This window comes from Eptatretus burgeri, chromosome 9 (genome assembly GCF_056783735.1).
Source record: "Eptatretus burgeri isolate ZD-2024b chromosome 9, Ebu_testis_v1, whole genome shotgun sequence".
In the NCBI taxonomy this organism is placed as follows: domain Eukaryota; kingdom Metazoa; phylum Chordata; class Myxini; order Myxiniformes; family Myxinidae; genus Eptatretus; species Eptatretus burgeri.
Window position 1 is genome coordinate 92,205,858 of NC_140969.1, and position 7,500 is coordinate 92,213,357.

A 7,500-nucleotide genomic window follows, 5' to 3' on the forward strand; every position below is an offset into this window, starting at 1 on the left:
CAAACTAAAGAGACAGAAATGGGTGAAAGCATAATCCAGCTCCACCTGCGGTGGACGAGGTAATAAGATATGTATTGGGAGAGGGGAGGGTAACTTTCCATTACTTCTGGTTAGTGAGGGCCGCTGCCATTTTTGTGCGATGAAGGCAACACTTGGCAATAAGGTTGCCAATACGCTACTCAGGCTGTATTGCTGAAGCACTTGCCAACCATCCATTGGAATACAGCCATTATCAATGAGGATCCAGTGGAGTAATGAGGGGCAAATAAATGTTGCTTCACATCTCCACATCCAGTGTGATGAAACTCAATGTAAATACTAAAGATTGTTTTGGCTTGCAAACCAATATGGGGCCCACACCCTGAATCATGGGTACTGAAACCTTCTACTGACAAAATTAATGCTGAAGTTTTTCAGCAGTATGGATCATGACAGAATCAGAAACAATGGCAGAAGAAGGGTGGGGATCCTTCACACAAATAATAGTTCGTGTATTGAATGATTTCCCTGGAAAGGTAGATGCCGCAGAAACAGTAGATAGTAGAACGGCACTCGGTGGAGCGCATTCCGCTGCCAAGCTGAAGAGGTTACATTTTGTATCTGTCTGATAGGCCGGATATGGATCCGGACCATTCGTTCTCGTCACACACCAAAATCGAATCGACTTGTTCTTATCACCAACCGAACTCATCCACCAAATTTTGTCCGAATCTGTCCACAACTTTTTGAGATATCCTGCTCACAGACAGACAGATAAACAGACAGGGGTGGAAACACAACCTCCGAAGGTGGTGGAGCTAACAGCACCCTGTTGATGGTAGGCTCATATGTGCCTGCCCAGTTGTTCTCCTCTCCACCAGTCCATCTTTCACCCCCTCCTTCAAATTCAGTAAATGGTGAAGATTTGCTTCATACTATAGAATAAGACATAATATATAAAGAAGAAAATTTGTTTGTTCATTTATGCATTCGGACCCTGCAAAAACCAGTGCAACCAAACTTTGCATGGCCTCCTCTTTCATTCGGAGGAAGGTCAAGGGGTATATTTGGATAAAGAAGAATTCAATTTTTTTTAAAAAATTCAAATCAGATAATTGGCCTTTCAGACCTCCATCAGGTCTTGTGCTTTTTTTTTTTTACTGCTTGTGTTTTTGTTTTCCTTTGGAGCGATTGAGTAACACGTTTTGTGAAGATCGTATATTGAGGTTATATATCGTGATTTGTTGTCAAGAACACTAATTTAATTAATCATTACTAGACGACCCGTGAACCCGTTTGCTTCCCGTTGGGACAGCGGTTGATGAAAGAAAAAATCGTTTCAACAAAAATAAAAGATAGCTCCAGCGAACTATACCGCTGAGGTTGTTTGCATTGATCAAATTCTCCCGAAGAGTACTTGGCTGAATTGGGAATTGATTTTTTAATAATTTTTTTCGTTGCCCGATTTGAACGAAACTTGATATTGCACACCGCAGGCGGATGATGAGTAATGTGGCCCTAAAATTTTTGCGCTATCGTGTACCGTTTTGGCTGTATTTCGGGAACTTACATACATGCATACATACATACAAGGTGAGAGTTTGAGAGATATGTGTGTGTATATATATATATATATATATATATATATATATATATATATATATATATATATATATATATATATATATATATATATATATATATATATATATAGTGTTTACACCTGTGTCTGTTGTCACGTTGTCGAATTCAGGAAACAGAAACCAGTGTGATTACAGATCACCACTCTGGCTCACGGTATTCATTTATTCAGCCATCGTCGTCGTCGTCATACAGTGGAGTTACATGTATTCAAAAGTATCCAAGCACAATACAAACCATTATCATGACATCCCTCCCGCATTTGAATAGGAAGACTGTAACATGAGTTAACTGTTCCATCATTTAAGCTCGTCGACCTTGCAAATTTCCCAAAACAAATTCACAAGATTCAATTCAACATTTCAACTTCTTGCATTAAATATCAATTGGATTCATTCTTTATCAAATAATTACAATCTGACAAAATGTTTGTATTTCCTTGGCATTCTCTTCTCTCGATGTGGTCTGCCTGGAGAATGAGGTGTCAACGATGCATCCTTCTGATCTCGCCTTGTATGTTGATCTGGCGATACTTCTGGATCTCGAGGTTTCTCTGCCACGTCTTCCTGTGGAACTCTCATGGGTAGTTCAGATGCCTCCTCAGTCTCTGCACCCCTCTGTGCCCCATCTCCTCGAGTTGTCATCTGTTGCTTGATCATCACTTGACCCATCTCTGGAACACCACTTGTCTCCAGATTCCCAAGATCAGGAACATTCTGATGTCGATACTGTGCTGTATCACGTGATTGGGTTTCCGTATATCATGACTCGCCCGCTCGGGGTGGCAGAAATGTACATCTGGACGCGCAATAAAGCGGGGTTGATGCTGACACTCTTGCTTCTCGTGTTCCACTGCACCGCGTACACTCGAGTTGGCGACGAGGATGATTGAAAACGGACATGTGCCCGTTTTCATCGGAGACGACTTCGAATTGTTTTCAGAGCAATTGGGATGCTATTTCCACGCGAATGATGTGGTCGACGAGAGCAAACAGAAGTCGATCTTGCTCGCTTCGCTTCCGGCGGAGCATTATCGACTACTGAGTGATTTGGTGGCGCCGGACAAGCCCTGTGATGACGGGCTGTCGTTTCGGGACATTGTGGAGAAGATGAAAGCACACATGGCGCCGGAGAAGTCATTACAGCTCGCTCGATACCAGTTCGATCGCCTCTCGAAATGTGCAGAGGAACGCGTCGCTGATTTCGTGGCGCGGATTAAGCATTCTTCCGTGGCCTGCAAGTTCACGGCGGGGGAGCGTCCAGCTCGGCTCAGAGATCGTTTTATCGCTGGTTTACAAGATGCGAAGATGGTTTCAGCGGTTCTACGGCTGAAGGGTGAAGCCATTACATTCGACTCGGCAGTCAATACGGCTACAGCGGTCGAGCAGACTCGTGGGGATGTTCGGGCCATCACCGGCCAAGCGGGGTCGTGAGCACCCCGGGACACACGCTCGAGCTTCGGTGCGGGTCGGACGTCGCCGCGCGGCCGCACGTGCGGCGAGGTGACCCCGCGGACGTGTTTAGGATGCGGAGGTCGACACCTGCGCCGTGCGTGCCCGTATAAAGGCACCGTGTGTTTGAATTGTCACAAGGTGGGTCATCTGAAGCGTGTGTGCCGTGGGGCGCCGGCCACCGTTAAGGTCATGGACGGCGATGTGCGAGGCGACCTCGGCGACCCGGGGCAGAACCGGCGGCCGTTGATGGACCTGTTTTCAATTGGCCCGGCGGCGGCGCGCCCAATGACGGTGGAAATCGAAGTGAACAAAACGCCGATCACGTTTCAGGTTGATACGGGAGCGGCGGTGTCGATCATCGGCGAACAGACCGCGCGTAGACTCAACGACCTGAAGCTTATCAGGTCAAACCTCACGTTGTTCACGTACACCCGCGAGAAGATCACGCCAGTCGGGATGGCAGACGTGTCTGTGCGGTACCAAGGCCAGGCGCCACGCTTCCGTTGTACGTCGTGCGGGGGATGGGACCGTCTCTCCTCGGCCGAGACTGGCTGTCCGCATCAGGCTAGACTGGGCCACAGTTCACCTTGTGCAACCCGTGCCGAGCCGGTGGGAGGATCAGTTGGAGAAGATTCTTCAAAGACATCAATGTTTGTTTTGCGACGACCTTGGGAAACTCAAGGGCATGGAGGCAAAGCTCTTCCTGAAGGAGGGGGTGGTTCCTCGTTTTTGTAAACCATGTCCGGTGCCGTATGCCCTGCGGGACAAGATCAAGGGTGAACTGGATAGGCTGGAGGCATGTGGAGTGATCGAACGGGTGTCGTACTCAGATTGGGCCACCCCGGTTGTCACGGTGCTGAAACGGAATGGAGACGTCCGATTGTGCGGGGACTTCAAATCCACGGTTAACCCGGGGCTCAGCGTGGAGCAATATCCACTGCCGTCAATCGATGAAATATATGCGCGATTGGCGGGGAGTCAATACTTCACGAAGCTAGACCTGCGTGATGCATATTTTCACCTGCCGATGGATCCCGGGAGTAGCGAGCTTTTGACAATCAACACGTGTCAAGGACTCTATCGATATACCCGACTCTGTTTTGGGATTGCTTCGGCCCCAGCCTTGTGGCAGAAAGCCATGGATCAGGTTTGCATTGGCCTGCCCGCTCAGACTTACCTGGACGATGTGCTCATTGCGGGGAAAACGGCGGACGAGCACCTTGCGAACATTGCCCAAGTGCTGACAAAGCTAGAAGCGTGCGGCCTGCGCTTGAACAAGGACAAGTGCTTGTTCTTTAAGCAGCGCTTGGAATACCTCGGGCACATCATCACGCCGGAGGGGCTGTTGAAAGGTTCTCGGAAGGTGGAGGCGATTCAGCACATGCCACCGCCTCGCGACAAGACGCAGCTGCGCTCGTTCATTGGTATGGCCCAATATTACCAAAGGTTCGTGCGCGGGCTCAGCTCACAACTTGCACCGTAAACACGGTTGCTCAGGAAGGACGAGCGCTGGGCTTGGGGGCCTGCACACCAGACGTCGTTCGACCGCGTCAAGCGGCTGCTCACAAAGGATACGGTCCTCGTGCACTACGAGCCTGCACGTCCGCTCTTATTGGCATGCGACAGCTGTGCATATGGCATCGGGGCAGTGCTCTCCCACAGGATGGACGATGGTTCCGAGCGGCCTGTTTGCTTTGCATCCCGGACCCTGTCCGCAGCAGAGCGGGAATATGCCCAGATCGAGCGCGAGACTCTCAGCCTCGTCTGGGGTGTGCAGAGGTTTCATCAATACCTGCTGGGGCGGCATTTCACTTTGCAGACGGATCACAAACCGCTTCAATTTATCCTGAGACCCGAACGCGGGGTGCCGGTGGTAGCGACCGCGCGAGTACAGCGGTGGTGTCTGTTTCTTGCTGCTTACGATTATGATATTCAGTTCCGAAGCACCGACAAGCATGCTAACTGCAACAGGCTCTCACGCTTGCCTGTGCGGAGGGTCCAGCTGCGTCTGAGTCGGCTGACTGGGTCGATGTGTTCGCGCTGGGCCAGGTCCAAAGCGGGCCGATCATGGCCAGACAGGTCGCGGTGGAATCGGCTCGTGATCCGGTGCTCGCCCGTGTCGTCCATGCGATTTCTATGGGGAATTGGAGCGATCTGCCTTCGACACCGGCATTTCAACCTTTCACGTCACACGCATCGGAGCTGTCGTTGGTCCAACTGTGCGTTATGTGGGGAATGAGGACGGTGATTCCACCGAAGTTCAGGCAGCGGTGTTTGGAAGAACTGCATGTCAGTCACCTTGGCATCGTGAAGACCAAGAGTCTTGCTCGTAGCCTGTTGTGGTGCCCGCGGTTGGACAAAGACATTGAGCAGTTGGTTAAGCGTTGCGCCACGTGTCAAACAGATGCTGATAACCCGGAGCTTCGGGACTATGGCCTCCCCCAGACACAGCCTGGCAGAGGGTCCATGTGGATTTTGCGGGGCCGGTTAATGGCAAAATGTTTTTGATTGTGATTGATGCATTCTCTAAATGGCCGGAGGTTGTAGTAATGCAGCATACATCAGCAAACATTACAGTAGTGAAACTGCGGACGATCTTTGCTAATAAAGGATTACCGGAGATCCTGGTCTCTGATAACGGTCCGCAGTTCATCGCGGGTGTATTTGATGAGTTTATGCGTCAAAATGGTATTCGACATCGAAGGTCGGCACCGTATCATCCTGAGACGAATGGGCAGGCTGAGTCGTTTGTTAAGATGTTGAAACGGGCTTTGCGCAGGGGGGGTGTTGCACCTGTGCAGACATTGGTCGATGTCTTTTTGCTCCATTACAGGAACGCGGTTCATCCTGTCACGGGTGATTCTCCTGCCATTCGTCTCTATGGACGGGCATTGCGGTCCAGACTGGATTTGCTGCGACCTGGAGGATCGGGGAGTGGGGCGGTGTCGCGTCCGACGCTGCTGCGTGGTTTCGATGTGGGAAAGCGGGTAATGGTGCGCGATTATTTCCACGGTTCCAAATGGGTGCCGGCTGTGGTCTCTGTGGTACTGGGGCCGGCGAATTGCATGGTGCGGATTGATATTGGGGAGGTGTGGAAGCGGCACGTGGACCAAATACATGATCGCTGTTCAGCGTCACCCCCCCACACCCCCCCGGGCCGAACGATGTGGGACCCCCACCTGTAATGTCACCGTGGGCAGACGTTGTATCGCCAGGGCCGGATGTGCTGACGTCCAGGGGGTCTTCACCTGATTCAGTCCTGCCTGGGGACGTCGGGCAAGCTGCTCGGCCGGGGGCGGTTGTTATTGTGGATGGAGCGAGTCCGGCAAGGGTGTCACCTCGACCGAGCCGGGAGGCATCTGAGCCTGGGCTGTCTGGCGGCGCTGCCCGTCCGAGGCGGGTCAAGGTGCGGCCGCGGTACTTGGAGGATTATGAGTGTTGATTGGTTTCGGTTGGTCATGTTATGATTGTCCTTTCATCATTTGACTGGTCATTTTACGAGGGGAGGAGTGTGCTGTATCACGTGATTGGGTTTTCGTATATCATGACTCGCCCGCTAGGGGTGGCAGGAATCTACATCGGGACGCGCAATATAGCGGAGTTGCTGCTAACACTCTTGCTTCTCGTGTTCCACTGCGCCTCGTACACCATAGATACTTCTTCACGTGTGACATGTTTCTGTCATAACAAACTCCATCTGGTGGCTGTATTGTCACCTTGCTTCCTGTCTTGGAAACCACAGTGGAAGGGTCTGGCAGGAAGGCTGTGTGAAGTTTTCTTGGATTCTCTGGTTTCAACAACACTGTATTTCCCAGGAACACATCAGATTAATTAGCATGACGTCGATGATCCAAATGCAGCTTCACTGATCCTTTGTTCTCAGCATCCCGGTCGCGAACCTCATGGTCAGCCAAGACGTCCTTCAGCTCCGACATCTTGGTTTGGATTTTCCTTCCAAATAACAGCTCTGTTGGGCTTTTCCCTGTGATAGAGTGAGGTGCTGCCCTGTATGCTGCAACATACGACAACATTTCCTCTTTCCAGTCCCTCCCTTCAGCTTGCGCAATCTTCATTCGTTTCACTTGAGACTGGTTCTGACATTCTACTTCACCATATGCCTGTGGCCACTTTGGAGTCACACGATGGTGGTAGATGCCCAAACTGTTCATGAAATCCGTAAGTGAATTGTGACCCATTGTCTGAATACAGAGTGGCTGGTATACCATGTCTTGCAAAAATCTTTGTAGTGCTGCTCCCAGTTTCTCTGCTGTCGTGGATCTCATGATTACATACTCATAACTAGAACGGGCACTCGGTAGAGCGCATACCTTCGCCGCCGCAACTTTTTTCCGGGCACATTTGAAAAACGTCATTTTAAAACGTCCATGACGTCACAACCGTCAGTCCGATTGACGTCAAATTTGGT